Source organism: Pantherophis guttatus, chromosome 6 (genome assembly GCF_059756535.1).
Source record: "Pantherophis guttatus breed Tessera chromosome 6, ASM5975653v1, whole genome shotgun sequence".
In the NCBI taxonomy this organism is placed as follows: Eukaryota; Metazoa; Chordata; class Lepidosauria; order Squamata; family Colubridae; genus Pantherophis; species Pantherophis guttatus.
This window is the reverse complement of record NC_142068.1, coordinates 47,352,021-47,363,575: the sequence shown is the minus strand read 5'-3', so window position 1 is coordinate 47,363,575 and position 11,555 is coordinate 47,352,021.

The window sequence follows — 11,555 nt, the reverse complement described above, 5'->3', positions numbered from 1 at the left end:
TCTCCGGGGCAGCGGCTGCTTCTCTCCACACTGCTGGGAGAGCGTCTTGTGCAATTTAGCAGCTGTGAGCCATCGCTTTCCTCTAGGTCCCATCCAGAAAGCACTGCGGCTGAGAGAAACAGCATTCAACATGGCTGCTGCTTCTCTGTGCTGCAGCGCTTTCCGGATGGGACTTAGAGGAAAGTGGCTGCTCACAGCTGCTAAATTGCACAAGAAGCTCTCCCAGCAAGAGCAGCAGCGGAGAGAAGCAGCTGCCGACCCAGAGAGCACATGGAGCATCCCGTTGCGAACCGGTAGTAAAGATAAGTAGAACCCACCCCTGAATACACCCATGCATACACCCATGTGTATATATATTTCACGCACACATTGTAACCAGTAAAGTTTTGCTATTCTTAAATTCTCTGAGTCTCTATGTATTTGTTTTATGCCATTGAAAATGATTTCAATGTGGCTGTTTTCCAGGTCTGTGAGTATGGGTGAATAATCATAAGCTGAACCTGGGAACATACATGTAACACATGCTTTCCTAAAATGTAAAATTACTAGGAATTTTTCTGTAAATACATAGTGGGTGGGCTGCTTATGACTGGAGAAGCAGTCCTAAATGTATTTTGCTATCAAGACTTAATAGACTTTATAGATAAAAACAGCACTTTGAATTGTACTCAGAAGATCATAAAATCAGTACAGGATCTTGAGCACAAGATAAGAGGCTTTTGATGTTTATTTGCACATAACTGGGTCATCATTGTACCAATTGTAGCTTCCAGATGTTCTTCAAAGGCAGCTCCATCTAAAGCACATTACAGTGGTCTGCATTTGTGATGAGGAGGGCATGAGTTAGTTACAGTTCTAAAGTCCTCATGTACCAACTAGTGTACTGCCAAAGATGGGGGGGAAAACCCTGATTTTGCCTTCCTTCCGCTTACTGATCCAGCAGTACCTTTGAGTCCAGGAGGACCTCCAAATAATAGATTTCTCTTTTGAAAAGTAGCATAAAATATGAATCAGAGAAAGAAAAAAATGATGAGGTCATGGTGAACTTGTCCCCTCAGGCTCGTTTCTTCTTTCAATTCTCTCTGGGCATCTTTTTCTTCCATTGAAGAGAATCATGCCATTTCTCCCCAAAAATTTTTTCAGACTATTTTTTCCATCTAGGACAGTAGCAGAAAAATACTATCAGAATACTACTGTACTCTTTTCTTCCTCTCCAGACTGCAGTTTCCAGCAGCTGCTTTTCATTATTGAGGGTAGGAGGAAGAAAGCAGTGGAAAATAATCGAATTTTGTGGAAGATGGCCTTTGATTCCTAGACCAAAATCCTTGCGTTCTGATTCCTAAGGAGGCCCCTCAGCAGAAAACAGCAAAGTGATTTTTTTAAGAAAAAAGATCATACCCAGCTATTTAAAAAATCATTATGTTGCAGGCTGAGGAAGCCTCGAAAGGCTGAATAACATGTTACAGGTAATTGTAATTATAATAATTACAAACAACATTCTGCAAATCATTATGTTATGGGAAAAGTGATAAAGGCAAAGCTTTACAGGAAGTGTTTTACATGGAGCGTGATAGTCTGGCATTTTCTTCTTAATTACTCCTCTCCTCCCCTAAAGAACAACACTATTGGATTACAGCGTGTCATTAGATATATAGCTCTTTTATGAAATCATTTTAGTTCATTTTTTTCCAAATACAATCCAGCCTTTATATGAAAATAAGATGATTGCAACATAAAAGAGCCTTCACACACAGGAAGAAGAAATGATTGATCTTGTTTACTATCAGGATTATAAAGTTGGAACCTTTACAAGCAGCAGCAAGATGCAACGTGAAATTTGACAGTGTAATACTCTGTCAAGATCGTTTGTTATTTAATATTGCTGTATGCACTCTTTTCACTCTTACTGATTTTCTGAACAGAAGATTTTTTTCCCCATCTCTCTTTCCTGCCCCCATCTCCATTCCTTCTTAGCTTAACAGATGATTAAGAATTCTTAAGAACTGAAAAGATGGCTCATAACTTTGAGACATTTTGGAGACTCTTTATAAATGAATTGTCTGGTAGTGGAACCAGACTTATTTACTGCCAAAATGGCTAGCTCCCCCCACTCAACCCCCACCCTCTTCCGTTCTGGTCTGAGTTACAGTCAAGCTCTATATCTCAATCAAATTGGGCTGAATCCTAATTTCTGTGGGAAACCTCAGGATTTCTGCCAGTTCTTTGCCTTGCTACTGCCTACCCCATCACCATTTTCATTGATGTCTGCCTTTTCTTCCCACTTTCTAGCATTGCCAGTGTATTAACAAACTGATTCTAGCCAAGTTGGACTTCATTACATTTACAATGTGTTTTGACTTTTGTAATGTGCTTAATCTGTGATGCGGCTTTTGTAAACCATTCAAACAGAATTTGAACTGCTCCAAATGCTGTCGTGGAAGTTTTGGGGTTGGCCAGCTATTTAGAATGCTGTAGTTAGGGTCATACATACACGTATTAAATCCTAATGCAATTTGCTTAATTTGGACTGTGGCGGGTGAATCCAGTTTTGTGACTTACTCCATAAACCATGACTCATCACAGTATATGATCCTTGTCAGTATTATTAATGTGTATTAGTTGTGGGATCATTCTCACAGCCATATTAACATGCTTGAAGTAACAGAAAAAATATGATGGAATAATTTGTACTGCCTCAATGGCCAAGCTCAATTCTGCCTCAATAACAAGGCTTGTGAACCATGTTGTCTTACACCATTAACATGAAATAATTTAAGAAGAGTAGTTGGTAAATTCTCTTGGCTGTGTGTTTTCCTTGTTACAATGTCATTAGTTGGCAAGAAAAAAACAACCCTCCAATGCTTTCTTTAACATGTGGCTAAGAAGGGTTGGGTAAATATGGGCAGAGACATAATCCAATTTTCAAGTTGCCTAAATGACAGGTAACAAGAAGAAACCTGTTTATATACTGCATGGCTAGTGCTTTTCTTGAAGAACACAATTGGTAAGTGCTACAAGAATATGGCAGTACCAGTAATGAGAAGTCACAGCCAGCAGCATCCAGAAACAGTTCATGATATATACCGTATAAAATGTTGTTACAGTAGGCAAAATTGCCTGGCCACCAGCCCAACTAATAGAAGTATTAGAAAGTATAGTAATCCAAATTCCTTATCAGCAGAAGTAGCAGAAAGCTTGTAATATATGGGATAGAACAGCAGAGTCCAGCTGTCTTTCTCAGTTTACAGAAGCATTCTCTATAGACCCGTGATGGCGAATCTATGGCACCTGTGTCAGAGGTGGCATGCAGAGCCCTCTCTGTGGGCACGCATGGCGTTGCCAGCTGCTGTTCTAGGTTCCATTGCGCACATGCGCTCCAGCTGGCTCTGGCCAGCTGGTCTTCGCGCCTAGGTAGATGCATAAGGTAAAATAAGGAAAGGAGATCAAAAGTGATTCACAGTACATTCATTTTTTCTAAAATCCAAGAAGAAGGCATATTTGCATACACATAATGAATACATCCAAGGATTAGCTATTCTGGTTTTTTTAAAGAAGGTGTAATGTTCTCGTAAAAGAGTGATAAATTCCTCTTTATAAGTAACTCACACAATATTCACAAAGTTATTTCAGAGAGTTATGATCAGGCATTATGCAGGAAGATGCCACATATCTAGACTCTCTTTTGGCTTAGCCCAAAATGGCTATTGAGAAAATGCTCTGCAATTGGAGGAGATAAAGTATGCTCATATCAGCATCAAGTAATTAATGGAAGCTCCTGACCACATAATTTTCAATATTATCTATTGATTGTTTATATAGCAGTCTTCACCCTTAGTTCTCAGGCTCTTTGTAATGGTGAGTTCCCAGATTCAGGAGGTGGTTGTCTAAATAACCAGCTGAAAGCTCTTTCATTATCACTGAAAAATCTCACAACTTCTCCGATTCATAGAAAATAAATTAACAAGAAAGAAGTCTCCACCTTTGATGTACTTAGAGATATATTGATTGTAGATGGAAGCAGTATAGTTGCTGGTTTTTTGTATCTCATACTTTCCTTGTCAATAAATCTTGCTAAAGAGATTTAGTCTAATGGTATGCTTAGAACCATAAACATTGCTGGACATTCCTCCATCCAGGATCAAAGAACAGAAAAGCTGCAGTTTCATACAAAGCTACAAGTATAAGAGTGAGAAAATCTCCATCTTTACAGACAAATTAACTTATAGAAAGAAAAAATATCCACTTGCTAAGTCTTATTCTTCTAGAAGAATCTTATTTTCTGTGGTGGGATAGTCAAGAAATTAACACTCTCAGTACTCTACTCAGAAAAGAATCACTTTTGATTTGAGAAAGATGCAAAGACCCTGAATATGTTTCTCAAAGAGCAAGACAGTTCTTTTCTTTTTCACATTTCCTATTTTATTCTTCAACATCCAATTCACCAATTCACAACTATACACAGTCCACCTAGGATAAGACAAGACTGAGCATGTTTTCCCTTGGCAAAATCATTTTACCTCCTACATAACTGGCCTGATTTGTAAATACCTGGCCCACTTGAGTCTCCTGACCACTTTTTGATTATTTTAATTCTTCCATCTTGTTTTATCCTGTGCCTTCTGCCCTCTTTTTAGCTTTATTTTCTTCTACATAGTTACCATCCTTCTTTTCTCTTCTTTCACCTTTCTCCACCTTAAAGTTCAACTAATACAATTACTTTATGCTGTTGCCTCTTCTGTTCCTCAGCATTTTTTCTTATTTATTAGCAAGGAAATTTGGTGGTGGCTCCTAAGTTTGTGCACAGTACTGGCACAGTGCTAGATTGCCAGAGTCCATTGCTGGGCCCACGAGCTCCCTGAACTACAGCACCATTCTCTGCTTTTTTGATGGAACATGCTAGAAGTTGCCAGTTCTCTTGCCATGACAGCTTAAGAAGTATATATTACAGAGTTCTTTACTTTTTTTAAATGTTAATTTAATTTTCTAATTCCTTTTCCAGGTTTAACTTGTTTCACCAACTTTCCCTTTCCTTCTCCTCCTCAACACAATAAAATGATTGGATCAAATCCACTCACATTCAATTGCCAGTTGCCATCCTCTACCTCATAGTCATTGATCTGGCTATGGCTTCTTGTTGAATATTGCACCTATTCTTATATTTGATTTTATTATAAGCTTCCAGCAATTTATTTGGGAAACTAGCAATTGTATTTGATTAGTACTACTTAATTCATTCGTCAGTATTTTCTTGAGGAAATCAGTCACATTTCTCTACTTCAGTTATTCCCTTTATAGGTCACTCAAATCTCCAGGCGCCACCATTCTGAAAGTTTTCTCACTGTGCGGCATATATGAGAATCTGAATAGATCTTCCTTGACTCATTGTTAATATCTGCAGTGTGCATACAGAAGCAATCCATAGGAAACCAACATTCAGAAATTCTCACTTAAAATTTCTCCTTTCTTCCTGATCTTTACAACATTTAACAAAGACAGAGATCCCTCATCAGGACTTTTCTAGACTTGTTATTGTTATATTAAGCCTTCTTATGCATTACATCATAGACTTCCTTTAAGAGATCTCACTGCTAATTTGCAGCACTCATAGGTGGAGAAAGTTTTAAGAGTCATTAAAAAAATACCACTGGAACAGAAGGGCTACAGGTTATCTACCCAGAAAATAAAGGACAAAAAAGGGAAGGCAGAGAATACATACTGTGATACTTTCAAACATTTATTACCAGCAACAGCAAGTTTTGTGTAGTGGTTAAACTACCAACCTACAAACTAGGACACCATGAATTCTGGTCCTATCTTAGGCATGAAGGCAACTGGGTGACTTTGGGCCAGTCACACTCATTGCCTTTGGAAGAGGGCAATGGCAAACCACTTCTGAAATCTTAACATTTCAAGGACTTGTTCAGACAGTTGCCAGGAGTCAACACTGACTTGAAAATACAAAAACACAGAGAGAGAAATTCTAAGGCTTTATGCACTCAAGAATCATTTGAAGGATTTGTATTTTATGAAGGCTTTTTTAAAAATATAATATTAGAATGTCAAATTGAGCTTGACTTTACAATTACTGATCAGTTCAAGTTAGGTATGTTGCATTTTTTTAAAAAAAGAAATATTTTATTATAGATGGTGTTCAACATTTCAGAGCAGCAACTAAAATTATTAATAGAAGCATATTTATACAGTACTTATCCACTACTATCAGTTAAAACTACTAGTTTTCTCACACTAGAGGTGATATTGCTTTTCAGGCTTTCTTATTTATACATAGCTTAATACCACTCTCTAGTGGTTAAGCCAAGAGAAACAAAATGTATTACAGTACTTTTAAACAAAGTAAAACCACAAGTGACTTTCTCATGTTAACTAATGTTTTCTTCGCAAATTGACAAAATAAAATTAGTGTGCATATATCTTGTAGGAATAGGAATACTTAAGTATAGCTTTTTAACAAAAAGCTTTTTTTTTTTACAAAAGCTGTTTATAAAGCTTTTTTGCATGTAGTAACAATACCTAAACAGCCCTAGAGAGGAAACAAGCAAGGTAGTTTCACACATGCACAGTATACTATTAATAAGTATGTAGAACAAGCCATTTTATCTTTCACATGTAATGCTAATCAATAAATCCACAGTAAAAATGATGCTGCTAAGAAGGATCCCCTTAAAAACAAAGCTGCATTCTGCCATAGTTAACAGTTTTACAGTTGTTTCAAAATAAAAGCTCAAAACATTTTAGTTTTTATTTTAAATCCCCCACTGAAAATTATCCATTCAGCGCCAAACTAATGCATGAGTCACAGATTGTCCACTTCTGTCATAAAATACAGTTTTAATATATGTAGTGTAATGATTAGGGTCATATATTATGTTAAGTGAAAACCAAACAAAGTACGTGTCAGCCTCTATGACGCTTGCTTGCTATCGGCTGCCATAGTAACGGGGGGAGGGAAGTATAGGTATTTGAGCGGGGAAGCAAGCTGGTGGAGGTGTCTCATGATGTGACCGAAAAGGGAGGAAAAGGGAGGGATGCTCTCATCGTCTTCTGCGCAGCTGAATGGACTTGTTGACAGCCAGTGAAGATCAACGGTTCTGGCATACCAGATGGATGGGGCCATCTGAAGATGCACTTCACATGACACCATGGGGGGCTGGGGATTGGACATTTAGCCAGGGTCCTTGGGGAGAGGGATTTGGGAATACTTTCAATATGTAATTTTCGCACCTTATTTATTGTTTGTTTGTTTGTTTGTTTGTTTGTTTGTTTGTTTAAACTTCTATACTGCCCTTCTCCCGAAGGACTCAGGGCGGCGTACAGCCATATTAAAACAAACATATACTCACAAAATTTAAAAACAATTTAAAATAAATATATAAATTTGGCCCTTAAGTTAAAAGCTACAAAAACCCAATTTAAAATTCATTTTTTTAAGCCAGCCCGGCCTGTTGGAATAAAAGAGTCTTAAGGGCACAGCGAAAGGTACGTAGGTCGGGGATCATGCGAACTTCCAGGGGCAGTTCATTCCAGAGGGCAGGTGCCCCCACAGAGAAGGCTCTCCCCCTGGGTGTCGCCAGTCAACATTGTTTGGCCAACGGCACCCTGAAGAGTCGTATTGTGGGAGCGTATTGGCCGGTGGGAGGCTATCGGTGGCAGAAGGCGATCTCATATATACCCAGGTCCTAAGCCATGGAGCGCTTTAAAGGTGGTAACCAGCACCTTGAATCGCACCCAGAAGACCACCGGGAGCCAGTGCAGCTCATGCAGGAGAGGTGTTACATGGGTGCGCCGTGTCACCCCCATAATCACCCGCGCAGCCGCATTCTGGACCAGTTGGAGCCTCCGAGGGGAGCCCCATGTAGAGAGCATTACAGTAGTCCAGACGGGACGGGACGAGGCGTGAGTGACCGTGCGCAAGGCATCCCAGTCCAGAAAGGGACACAACTGGTGAATCAGGCGAACCTGATAGAAAGCTCCCCTGGCCACAGCCGTCATATGGTCTTCTAAAGTCAGCCGTGCATCCAGGAGAACACCCAAATTGCGAGCCCTCTCTGAGGGTGTCAAGATCTCGCCACCAATAGTCAGCGATGGAGCTAGCTGGCTATATCGGGACGCCAGAAACCACAGCCACTCAGATCTTGCGTTTCTTTCATTGCTATCAGTTCATACTCAATAATGAGTATGAACTGAGTAGTTTTACTACTACTTTAACTATTAGGCACCTAGAGTCATGTATGAGATGGGTGGCCATATAAAACAAACAAATGTCATTTGCTAATATGTCAGTTGGCTGTACATGTATTTATTTTTAATCAATATATGATCACCTTTGTAAATTATCAGATTGGACTCTCACTTAAATAGTGGCAGTGAAATGATACTAACAAAACATATTACAACTATAATTCAATGTGGGCAATATATAGTAGTTTGTTCTTTAGTTTATGGATTTAAAGTAACTAGAGTAGAATTTGTTGGTGGAGATTTTAAAGTTTTGTGCACATTTTTTGCTTGTGTAATATTTCCCTCCATAAATATTGGGAGTTAATATATTTGTTTAACACCCCTATTTGCAGCTCTGGTAATGTGACAAAAACACCATTGCAGGGCAAACTGTCTTTTGGAAATGTGTGAGATCATGATACCCACATGGGATGAAGTTTATGGTGTTTCAGCACAAAATTGCGTTCATCCAGGGGTGAAATGTAAAATTTGTTACTACCGGTTCTGTGGGCGTGGCTTGGTGGTGGCGGGTAATGTGACTGGGTGGGCATGGCCAACTTTTTTTAAAAAAACTTTTCAAAGCATTTTTTTCTACAACCTCTTCGGCCGAAGAGGTTGCAAAAAAATGCTTTGAAAAGCCTCTGCCGATCAGGCAACTCAGCTGGGATCATCAGAGGCTTTTCAAAGCATTTTTTTCTGCAATCTCTTCAGCTGAAGAGGTGGTAAAAAATGCTTTGAAAAGCTTCTGATGATCCCAGCTTAGCCGTACGATCATCAGAGGCTTTTTTTTTTTTAACTTTTAAAAGCATTTTTTCGGCGGAAGAGGTTGTAGAAAAAATGCTTTTAAAAGTAAAAATGATAGTGCGGCTCAGCTGGGCATGGTGGGGTGTGTGCAGGGATTTTTGCTACCGGTTCTCCGAACCACCTGCTGCCATCGCTACCGGAACAGGCGATCAGGTCTGAACCGGGAGCATTTCACCCCTGCTTTCATCAAATGAATCTTGACCACCCTCTTGGATGCCACTACTGGCCTACCTGCAGTATACAGTCAACCTAATTTTTTAAGAAGTAACTATTAGAGATTAATAAAGGAGAATATTATAAGTCAGGGTTGAAATGAGGGGCTCTTTGTGCTCTTTGAGCTTGGTTGTTTTCTTGCAGATATTTCATTGCCCAAACAGGTAACATCAGTGCACTGATATTAGAAATTAGTTGCCTCTTGCAGTAAAAAATTAGAATAATACTTGTTTTTTTAAAATCTTCTAAATTGAAATTAAGGTTTATAATATGTTATCTGGCAAATAAATATATAAGTTTGTTATTTTCAAACAGAGTAAGTGGGTCATTGAGATACCCGCAGGAAGTAAAAAGGAGTCTAATATTCTTATTACTGGCAAATAGCCTTTTAAAGCAGGGGAGGACAAGCTTTTTACATTCTACTTGAGGAGTAGAAGATGTACAGCCAGTTATTTCATTACGATGGCCAATTCATGATTGGCCCAATAAAATGCTGGATTTGTTTTCCCTAGTGCGAAGTAGCCAATTAACACACAATGAGGGAAACTGCAACCTGTTTATTCTGCACAGCACAAAGAGGTGTACTCTTGGGGACTTCATCACAAATCGAGAGCCTCCAGTTAGCATAGCTTTTATACATTTTTGGAAAACAAAGGTATATAAAATATTGTAATATTTGCAGGGCCATTTCTACAAATTAGCAAGCAATAGGCAACAAGCAGCAATGTATTCACATTCCTCTAGAGGTCCTTCTGTCCCTGCCTGATAAAGCTTCTAATTTAGTATGCAAACTTTCTAGCTAATTTATCTGCTACAAGAAAAGGGGAGTTTAGTGCATTCTAAGTTTATAATAAGAAGAGGGTCCAGTCTTGTTTCCATTGCTAGCCTCCTTCAGGATGGTTCAAGTTCTTTGATAAAGCTATCACAAAGCCTTCAAGGAATTTTAGGGCCAGGATGTGAGGCCCTGAAATGAGACGTTCTAAAGACAGAAAGTTTCTCAGCAAAATGGGGTTTCTGCAGCTAAAACTAGCTATATTAGTCCTACAATTACATCACTGCAGTGGGTAGAACTAGACTGTAGGCCCTTTTATGTGTTTTGAGTATTAAATTGGTAAAATACCCATTGTCCCTTTATATCCTTTAAAGTCTGGAAAAATTAGCCTGATGGACAGGGGTGTTGAGTATTTTTAACAGGTGAGGTTAGGCCTCCCCAATCTCCTAGAAATGCAAAAAGGGCCAAGACTTTTTATACCTATGCATTCCAGGGGAGTTCTAAAGCTATAAGTGCGGTAATGCAAGACTATATAAAGGCTGCACATTGTTACATACGTGGAAGCAAAGTCTTGTGTGGTTACGCGGGGCAAATTTGAATCTGTAATTCCTGCAGAGATAAATAATCTATTCTAGACTGCTAATCTAGCCAGCTATTTATTGTATTTCCATGCCACCCATGGCTGATGGCCACCCAGGGGATACGAAGCTGGACCTGAGATCATAACTGCTTGATTGAGAAAGGAGCCCATGGTATGCCCATTCAAGAACCACGCTGGGAGTCAGGTGGCCCTATAAATTTTAACATAAAAGTTTTTTGTGCCATCTCAGGCAACTGGATTAATTTAGGAATCCTTAAATTAGCATGTTGGGTGATAAAACTGTAGCCAGTGGCTGTCAATTCCTGTTACTGCTGCTATTCTGGTAATTTGGCAATAAATCTAATGACTCCTTGTGATTGCCCTGTTCTGCCGCTGTGCTTGCTATTTGGGATGGCACATTTACCCAACCTATAATTCAGGGTTGCGCTGCTGAGAGCCACAGAGGATGGACTTTGCAATACTTGAAAGATGGTTTTTGTAATACTGTGGCAGTGGCTAATTAACATGGGTTTTCTTGCATTTTAAATTTGCTTTTCAATTGTATTGCTGATAATTTCCCATAAGCCTTAACCAAGAAAAAAGCCTCCCTTTCCGAAACCAGGACTGGCAAGAGAGCATTTTCTTGTATTTTAAAAGTCCATCCTCTGTAGCTCTCACTGCTGAGAGGGAACAAAGCCCGTCTCGCCCCTCAATCGCTCCCCCTTCTCCCTCTCCCAACGCCGAGAGCGCGTGTACGCATGTGCGTGTTTTTTGTTTTTATTTTTGCCTTCTCCGGCGTGAATCTGAGAAGTCGGGCCGGCAGCGCGCGCTCTTCCGCCAGCCTATTGGAAGCGCTGCCACCGGAAAGCGCCAAGTTCTCCAACTTCAACCATTTGCCACTCCCGCTCCATAGAAACGCCCCGTTGAAAGCCAAGCCGGAGCTACGTA